Source organism: Canis aureus, chromosome 10 (genome assembly GCF_053574225.1).
Source record: "Canis aureus isolate CA01 chromosome 10, VMU_Caureus_v.1.0, whole genome shotgun sequence".
NCBI lineage: Eukaryota > Metazoa > Chordata > Mammalia > Carnivora > Canidae > Canis > Canis aureus.
In genome coordinates, this window is record NC_135620.1 from 52015194 (window position 1) to 52025297 (window position 10104).

Here is a 10104-nt window from a genome sequence, read left to right on the forward strand (position 1 = left end):
GGCATCCAGGGAGAAAGCAAGGGTCCCAGCTCAGAGCCAGAGCAGGGTTTGCTCTCACCTCTGTGGCTCCCACTTCCCAAGACATGTTCTTGCTGCTCCGTAACGTGGCTACCTCCAGAGAGGAGACTAGGTTTACAAAGTGGAAATTGTCCAACAAAACTTATACACATCCCATCTGTACCACTCCCACTTCCCACCCCCTGGGGCCCCAGTGTTTGAAAACAAATCTTAGCGGCCACCAAAAGCCTTTACCATAAATAAGAGCTGAGCCAAACAGGTGGGGCTGGTTCCTTGGGGCAGCCTCTTCCTCCTCCCCTGACCAGCATTTCCTGGGTGAGAAGAAAGAACTCACAAAAGGAATAAGCTTCCCCAGAATTTTAGCAAGGAGCTTAGAAATAAGGGCTTCTGGCCTCTGAAAAGCCTCAGTCCCAATCCAATCCCTGCCACTTACTTACTGTGTGACTTTCCCTGAACTTTTCTGAGCTTCCACTTTTCTGAACTGTAAAATAAGGCTTAGAATTCCCCTTACAGAAATAGTGAAAGGGACCATAAGGGGAGGGGGGGAACTGAGTGGCAAAAAATTAGAAAGGAAGATAAACGATGAGACTCCTAACTCTGGGAAACAAAGTGTTGTAGAAGGGGAGGTGGTGGCAGTGGGGGGTGGGTGGGCGGGGATGGGGTAACTGGGTGATGGGCATTAAGGAAGGCACGTGATGAGATGAGCACTGGGTGTTATACTATATGCTGGCAAATTGAATTAAAAAAAAATTGTAAAAAGAATTCCCCTTTGGTTGTAAGAATTAAATGAAACAATGTATGCATAGTTCCTGGCCTTTTTTTTCATTGTTAATAATCTGCTTGGAGATAGAGCCTCTACATAACTTGTTTCCCATTTTCAGAAATTCTTTTCTCTCTGCTCTCAGTTTACCCTTCTCTCATCATTTCTCTCCCCAGCACCTGGAAAGATCTCCTAGGTCTTTATTATTCAAAGGTCTGGAGCAAGCAGCCTCACCTAAGAGCTTGTTAGAAATGCAGAATCTCACGCCTGCACCAGACCCTCGGAGTCTGAATTTACATTTGAATAAGATACCTAAATTTTTCTCTGTGAATATTACAGTTTAAAAGTACTTGCACTGGGTCATCCCTTGCAGCTTTTTTTTTTTTTTTTTTTTTTTTTAAGATTTTATTTATTCATTTGAGAGAGCGAGAACACAAATGGGGGTAGGGGCATAGGGAGAGGGACAAACAGACTGCCTGCTGAGCAGGGAGCCTGATGTGGGGCTTCATCCCAGGACCCCAATATTGTGACCTGAATTGAAGTCAGATCCCTAACCAACTAAGCCATCCAGGCACCCCACATCTTTTCTTTATAACACCAAATAGCCCTGGATTTCAGTAATTCACACCACTTAACAGGAGTTTCCCCCCAACAAATTACATACTACATACTGAAATTTCTTAATAAGCCACTTAAATAACAAGAAATCATAATATCAATAAAATAATAGTAATACAAGGGGCGCCAGCGTGGCCCAGTCAGCCTAGCGTATGCCTTCAACTCAGGTCATGATCCCAGGGTCCTGGGATCAAGTCTTGCATTGGGCTCCCTGCTCAACAGGGAGTTGGCTTCTCCCTTTGCCTCTCCCCCTGTTCATGCACTCATGCTCTCTCTCTCTCTCTCTCTCTCTCAAAAATGGATTAAAATCTTTAAAAAAGAAAATGATGGCTGGAGCTCCACCCATCGAGTTCATGTCCCAGGGACAAAGAAGCAAAAACAGGGGGGAAAGGACAAAGGAGTGCTTGCTAGCTAAGTGAACCCTTTAAACAACTTTCTGAAAACCCTACCTAAATGCCTAGGTGGCTCAGTGGTTGAGCATCTACCTTCAGCTCAGGTTGTGATCCCATCAAATTCCGCATCAGGCTCCCTGTGGGGAATCTGCTTCTCTCTCTGCCTGTGTCTCTGCCTCTCTCTTTGTGTCTCTCATGAATAAATGAATAAAATCTTTTAAAAAACACAAAAACCTACTCAATCACTTCCACTGACTTCTCATTAGCCATCCCTCCACATTGGGAAATGTGGTGTTATTAGCCAGTCACACTGCTGCCCCCAACATAGGAGTAAGGAAGGTGAGGATGATGGCTATTAGGATGAAATCTAGCAATTCTCTACTAAAAAGGGGAATGAATGAAAGGGAGCATTTTGTGTTTCTCCCCTTGCAATATCTCAACAAGGAACAGAAGAGTCTGGACAAGAAGGCGTGATCCCTGCTGGGCTGCTTTCCTGGCAAAAGGAAAGAGTCTTCTTACCTGCATATTAGCTGAGGGCCCAAAGTAGGGGCAGGTGAGAAATCAGGACCCTTAATCCAGTGTTTCTTTCTCTCCAGAAGATGCTGACTTCATGATAGAGTAATCATTCATTCATGCTCTTCTTCAGGACTGGGATGCTCTCCCTCCTTTATGTCCTAATTCCCAACCCATTCCACTCCACTCCTGCTCATTCCTTCAGTTTTCAGCTTATATGTCCTCACAATCTTGTTACATGTTCTTATAAACCTGGATTTTACCTGTATAGTACTTGTTCCAGGGCTACCCACCCCCCCCCAGCCTTTTATCCCACCTCCAAGTAAAAGGTCCCTTAGGGTAAATACTATGTCTATCCTATTCATCATTGGATTTTCAGCACCTTGCATGGTACCTGAACATAGTAGTTGAGCCAGAAGGATGTATTTGAATGAATAAATGTATCTGGTAAGAAAGTTGACATGATTCTTTAGCCTTTTGAATTGTAAATAACAAAAATCCACCTGCACTATCAAGAAGAAAGTGAATTATAATGATATGGAACTAGAGACAAGGGACTAGATTACAGCCAGGCCTCAGGAATGGAGCAGAACCAGAAACTCAGATGCCCCTGGAAGTCTCCTCAACTTTTGTTCTCTCATCAGAAAAGTTTTTCCTGCTTGCTACTTTTACACAGTGAGGAAAATATGGTTGTCAAGAGAACCTCAGAGTTATATGTTATTGGACCAATCAGCAGGGGAGAAATTAAGATAGCTCTTCCCCTCTTATCTCTAGCTCTTCAAAATCCCAAGGGAAAAAAAATCCAAGCAGAAAAAATATTGTTCCAGTATGGGTCAATTGCCTGACCTGGACCAGGCAAGTGACCAGGGACCAGGGTCATATTATAAAACATAGCAGTTCCCATTGCAACCTTGTAGTTTGAGTATGGGAAAGTTGATTCCTGGAAGAGAGGTTTGGGGCAGACCAAACAGTGATGTCCATTGGAGTGAGCATCAGTTCCCCAACACACATAGCCCCTGCTCCTCAGCCACAACTCCAGCATCTCGTTGGATTAATGCCTGGATCTCTGAGGCCACTGCAGATGCCTTCAAGGCCATTGCCAGAGTTCTCTGGTAGATTCTACTATATAGCTTCCAACTCTTTATTCATTCCCCAAAACCCTTCTTCCCCAACAATACCAGCATTCAGAGATAGCGCAGGCACTTAAGCTTCGCAGGGAGGGCCTTCTCAACAACCAGGTGAATCTGCTGGGCTTTCCAGGCTGCAGAAGGTGGTAGGTGGAGTTGGAAGGGCTGTTGCGCAAAGTCAGACCTCAGGTGGGAGAAGCTCTCTCCAGGATTTCTTCCAACCAGTGCTCTACTTCTCCTTTTACATCTATCTGTCCATCATGTAGCAATGAGGGATGATCTTCCAAAATCATCTGACAAATAAGGAAATTGATGCCCTAAAAAGGGACAGGATATGATGGTAGTCATTTAGCACATCAATAGCAAAGACAACACTTGAACTTAAGTTTCTCTTCCTTATGCTTGATATAGGGACTGGAAGAGCTTGACAACTCTTTTGCAGAGACAATGCTGTGTTCGCTAGATGTAAACTACATTTCCTAGGCCCCTTGCATCTAGACATGGACTATATGACTGAGTTCAGGCAATAGGAGAAAAGTAGAAGAAAAGCATGCCATTTTCACATTTGCCCATAAAATATTCCAGGTTATCTTCCACACCTTCTGTCCTGCACCTGTGAGGCCAGAAACAAAAGGTTCTAAGATGGCAAAACCTCCTAATAGAGGAAAGCCAAATCTCTGATTTCACTGCTTGGAGGAGAGCTGCCCAGGAGTCACCAAGATCTTCATTGGACTTTACTAATGCAAGAAATAACTCTTTACTGTGTGAAGCCACTGAGATTTTGAGGTTATATATTACTACATATAGCATAGCATTCACAGACTGGCACACCATTGACTGAGCCCCTCTTCTCTATGATGAGTTAGACTCTTTTTAAAATATTTTATTTATTTATTCATGAGAGACACACAGAGAGGGGCAGAGACACAGAAGAGGGAGAAGCATTCTCCTTGCAGGGAGCCTGACGAGGGACTTGATCCTGGGACCAGGATCACGCCCTGAGCCAAAGACAGACGCCCAACCACTGAGCCACCCAGACGTCCCAAGACTTTTTTTTTTTTTTAAGATTTATTTATTTATTTGAGAAAGAGAGAAAGAATGGGGTGGGAGGGGCAAGGGAGAGGGAGAGAGAGTCTTAAGCAGACTCCACTTGAGGCTTGATCTCATGATCCTGAGATCAGGGCCTGAGCTGAAACCAAGAGCTGAACACTTAACTGACTGTGCCACCCAGGTGCCCCTATGAAGAGTTAGACTTGATCTCCTCCAGCACTGTCTCTGCCCTTTGACCCTGACAAACACCCAAACTACAAAGGGGCAATAGAGCTTTGCAATTAGGAACACATGCCTTAAATCGAGTCATATCTGAGTCTGAACACAGACTCCCCCCCACACACACACCAAGACAGACCAAAAAGCGTTTCTTTGTCTCTTTGAGCCTATTTCCACATATGTAAAATAGAGATGGCACCCAGTCAAAATGTGGTTATAGGGTTTAAATAAGATATTACATAATCAGTGGTTCTCAACAGAATGATGTCACAGAAATTATAAGGTCAGGTTTGGTTGTAACAGTGATTGTAGAACTCTTCTAACTAGAGATACTATGTGCCTTGTGATGCTTAGGACACTCCTACACAATGACAAGCTGTCACTTGCGTCCCCCCCCCCCCAGCTTTTACATGGTCCACTGGACATTTATCTATCCAACATTACAATTATGTGAGCCTAGAAACTAAACTCTGTTTTACAAAGAATCACAAAGTATTTTCGCATGGTTTTAGTATCTATGGAATGTTCCAGGAATGTATTTGCCAGTGTAGCTGTCAGGGCCCTGACAGGAAATCAGCACACTCAAGTTAAGATAATTCAGGGAGGGGTTAATTTGCAAAATGACTAGTTACAAAGGTGTGGACAGGTGTGGGGGAGCCAGACAAGATAGGGCAGATACCCAGGTCCAGCAGCGGTGCAGCTGTCACCACCACTATAACCAAGGCGTGAGGGGAGGCGAGATGCCCAGAACCTGAGAGGGAAGAAGTGTTGCTGAGATGATTAGATCCCCTGGGCTGCCACAACAGATTACCACAACCTTGGTGGTTTAAAAAAACAGAAAACTATTCTCACAATTCTCAAGGCCCAAAGTCTGAAATCAAGGCCATGGCAGGGTCACAGTATCTTCAAAGGCCCTGGGGGAGAATCCTTCATGACCTCTTCCAGCTTTGGGTGGCTCTCGGTGTTCCTTGGTTGGCTGTATCACTCCAGTCTCTGCTTCCGTCTATACGTGGCCATTTCCTCTTCTCTGTGTCTTCCCTTCTGTCTTGTACAAAGACACTCGTCATTGGATTTATTTTTTTAAAGATTTTATTTATTTATTCATGAGAGAGAGAGAGAGAGAGAGGCAGAGACACAGGCAGAGGGAGAAGCAGGCTCCACGCAGGAAGCCCGACGTGGGACTCGATCCCAGGTCTCCAAGATCAGGCCCTGGGCTGAAGGCGGCGCCAAACCGCTGAGCCACCCGGGCTGCCCTTGTCATTGGATTTAGAGTCGACCCTAATCATCTAGGGTGATCACATCTGGAGAGCCTTAATTACATCCACAAAGATCCTCTCTCCAAATAAGGTTACATCCACAGGTTCCAGAAGTTAGGATATCAGCATTGTAGAGGTCACTTCTAGGCAACACACTTGAGCAATGGAAACCTGAGTAAGGTAAAAGGGCCCATAGTGACCACTGGGCTGAATGCAAACAGGCCAATCAGGTGACATACATCAAAATATCCATAGCCCTAGCTGATGCTCTACTTACACCCGAGCACAGGTTCCAGAAAAGGAAAATCCCATACATTCCCATACCCCCCTCACCTTCCTCCCTTAATCGCCTCTTAACTACAGCCCCCCAAACACTGCCCCCTGGCAGACAGTCTCCTCTGCTGTCCTGCCCACTGTTCCCTTGCAGTGTATTCAATGAACTTCTATCTCCTTTGTTCTGCCTTGAGTGAATTCTTTCACTGCCAGGACCACCAGCCTCTACCGTATCAAGTTGTCCCACAGACATAGCTTTTGGGGGCCCTCATTCAACCCACTATAGCCACCTTGACAACAGCAGTGATCTTAGGATGAGGGATATAGACAGGAAGGTAGGCAGAAGGATAAAAACCCCAAGCTCCCTTTCCTCCCTCACTCCATCTCCTGTCAGGGCTTTCAGTGGCCAGACCCAACAGGAAATCAGAGGGCATGAGTGTGGTTGGTATGTCAGGCTCCCAGGGCCAAGAGCAGGGTAGAGAAGTGGGGGAGAATGGATCTGGAGGGGGAAGCGAAAGACAGCAGGGTACCATGTCAGTCAAGGGAAGACTGGACTGTTTTCTTTAGAACTTTAGCAGGAGAGTTAACCACTGCAGAAGGCATAAGTGAGTGGCAACGGTGCTGGTGGTACTGGAGCCAATGGTGTAACATATCTGCATCAGTATGCATTCAGAGTTGTTACCCATTCACAGGGAAGGGCTGCTTCATCATACCTGTCAGTTGGGGTCAGTTGGGGAAATAGCATTTCCATATTGAGTGCTTCACAGATTTACATGTTGTCCTTGCACAGGGGGCATGCTAATCATCTCTGTATGGCTCCAATTTTAGTTTCTGTGCTGCCCAAGCAAGCACAGAATATATATTCTTGTATTTTAGATACCTTTTATTTCCTCCTTTAAATTGGTTACGGCATTTTTTTGGTTTAATATTATGAAACCATGATGCAGATTGGTTATATTACCTATGAATTCTAAAAATGGCTTTGAAAAATATTATCGGGTTGCATAAAATTGCTACAAGGTGTAGGTGACTCATAGCACCAACACACTAAGTGCTGGATACACAGTACCTATTGTCATTAAGGCTGTTATCCGCTCCATCACCTCTAAGCACAATTGGATTGAGAACCCTAGAGACCAGGCCTGCTGTGAATCACCAGGCAAGGAGAGGGCCTGGAGCCAGTCCCCAGAAGGTGGTATGATGTAATCCTGGGTCCTGAGAAACCCTGGCTCTGATACTATTCTTCCCCTCCCCGAGCAAAATGTCTCCAGAGGAAGAGATTCTTTCTCTTGAGCTCTGGAAGCCCTCAAAGAGCTACTTGAGCATACCAGCATCCTGGGCTTTCCCATAAAGCCAGGAGCTGTGAGGGAGGTGACTAGGCCTGGTTCCAAAGCTCAAACCAGACACACTCCACCAAGCTGACATCAGTGGGCTGGTCGGGGAGGGTGGGGTGGGATTGGTCTGGGAGCCAAGCTGTCTCACTCCCAGGGGAAGGGAGGAGAGGAAGGGGTGGGAAGTGAGTCCAGGGAAGTCTGACTCAGACCTGTCAGGACAGCTGTAGGGAGGGGAAACGGAGTACACGTTAACTCCTCATTTGAAACTTAGCATTCAGGACCCCTGCTTACATCTCCATCCTTATCTCATGCCCTTCCCTGCCATGCAGAACTACTTATAGATCCCTTCAAAGGCCAGGCTAATCCATGCCTTTGGTTATACAGTTCTCTGCCTGAATTGCCTTTCTCTGGCTTTTCTAGCCCAAGGCTTCCTTGAAAATATCACTTTCTCCATGAAGTATTCCCCAATCCAGACACAATTGCTTGTCTCTGCGCTGAAATCTATAGATGTCAAAAGTAGACTAGAATTACCATTTATTTTTTTTAAGATTTTATTTACTCATGAGAGACGCACAGAGAGAGGCAGAGACATAGGCAGAGGGAGAAGCAGGCTCCCTGTGGGGAGCCTGATGCAGGACTCGATCCCAGGACCCTGGGATCATGATCTGAGCTGAAAGCAGAGGCTCAACCACTAAGCCACCCAGGTGCCCCTAGAATTACCATTTATTAATTTAGTATAGTGTTCACAAACTTTAGCGGGCATCAAAATCACCCACAAGGCTTTTAAGTAGATTGCTCATTCCAAAGTTTCTGGTTCTAATTCTGGTCTTGGGTGCTGTAGGAAGAGGTAACTGAGAAGACATGACTACTGGTTGACCCTCAAGCAGGCCCCGGGCAATGGGAGGCTCCTCACCCCCTTCCCTGTCTTTGGAATGTACACTCTGCCTACTTTCCCACCATGGGAGCCGTTCCATGGACATAGCTTTGAGAGAATATGATGCTGTTGAGACCAACTAGACTGAAGACATGGCTGAACCCAGTTAAGACTACTATATAAACTTTTAAGATTAGGCAGGTAGGTGCAAAAATGTACCTCTTCTGTGGCCAAAAAAGCCAAGCCTTGTGAGTAAGTTCCCTTGCTTATTAAACCGGCCACCTGCCAATCTGGAGTGATCGGCCTCTTTTTTAGGTCTCTGCCTTCTGTGTACGAGGCTAGTCTGTGAACCAACAGGTGGAGTTAAGAATTTTCATTTTTAGGGCAGCCTGGGTGGCTCCAGCGGTTTAGCGCTGCCTTCAGCCCAGGGTGTGATCCTGGAGACCAGGGATCCAGTCCCACGTCAGGCTCCCTACATGGAGCCTGCTTCTCCCTCTGCCTGTGTCTATGCCTCTCTCTCTCTCTCTCTCTCTCTCTCTCTCTCTGTCCCTGATGGATAAATAAATAAAATAAAATTTAAAAAAAAAAAGGAATTTTCGTTTCTAGTAAGTAATGCTGCTGTGTGTCCCAGGATCACACTTTGGTTGGTTTGTGCAAGAAACGATCATTCCTGGGTATGATCAGTGCTTATTTATTAATTCATTTGCTCATATCTCCTACAGGCTTGCAGTATGCCATGCATAGACCACATGTTAAATACTCAATAATGAGCAAAGCAAGCATAGAACTTACCCCCGTGGAGCTTCCAGTCAACAGGGGAAGACAGATATTAAGCAAATAAACATACTATTAAGTACATATATAGTAACAAATTGTGATAAATGCCCTAAAGGAAAATTTAAAAAATATTATGAAAAGCAAGAGTAATTAGAACCTTTTTCAGACTGGGTGATCAGATAAGGCCTTTTGGGCAAGAGACAATTATACAGGCATGCTTTAAACAAACTCCTATAGGATACACTTACTGCACTGTATTGTTATCTATTTTTAGGTTGTTCAGCTAACCATTAGACTATGTGCACCTTGAAAGCTAGAATCTTGTTTTATTAATATTTGTGCCTTTAGCATGCTACAGAGAGTAGGGCTTTTGTAGATAGTGTAAAAATGGATGGAAAGATGGAAGGATCATTGGAAGGAGGATCGAATGTCAGTTGTATGAATGTATATATGCATGGATGGAGGAATGGATGGGTGGATGGATGGATGACTGTCTCTGGCAGCAACACGGGGAACTAGGATTCCTGGTGATATCAGTGAGACAGGAGTGGAAACCAATAGAAACCTAGCTGACTCCTTTGCTATATTTCCAAACCCTGTCTATCATTTAAGGTGACCACCAATGGCCCCTCTTCCCTAAAGCTCCCTTGATTACCATTGCTGAGCCCCACTCCCCACATGAATGAGTTACTATTACCTCTTGCATCCCCACACATCCCACACTTACTTCAACACACACAACTGCCTCATACTTGCCATCTGCTCACCACCTGCAAGTTTCTCGGGGCAAGCCATATTCTCTGTGTCAGTTTTAGAAGGCAAAAGGAGGAGGAGAGGAAAGAAAAGAAAGTTTTTCTCTTACCCCAGAGGCAAAGAAGGCACAGAGCTCAGAG

At 45.2% G+C, this 10104-nt stretch overlaps 1 non-coding gene across 1 annotated transcript; it reads right to left on the reverse strand.

Moving 5' to 3' along the window:
- Nucleotides 1-6971: 6971 nt before the first annotated feature.
- On the reverse strand, nt 6972-7078 carry LOC144322828 (U6 spliceosomal RNA). Its single transcript, XR_013388445.1, has one exon. It is a non-coding gene; the product is annotated as a U6 spliceosomal RNA (small nuclear RNA).
- Between the last annotated feature and the right edge of the window lie 3026 nt (nt 7079-10104).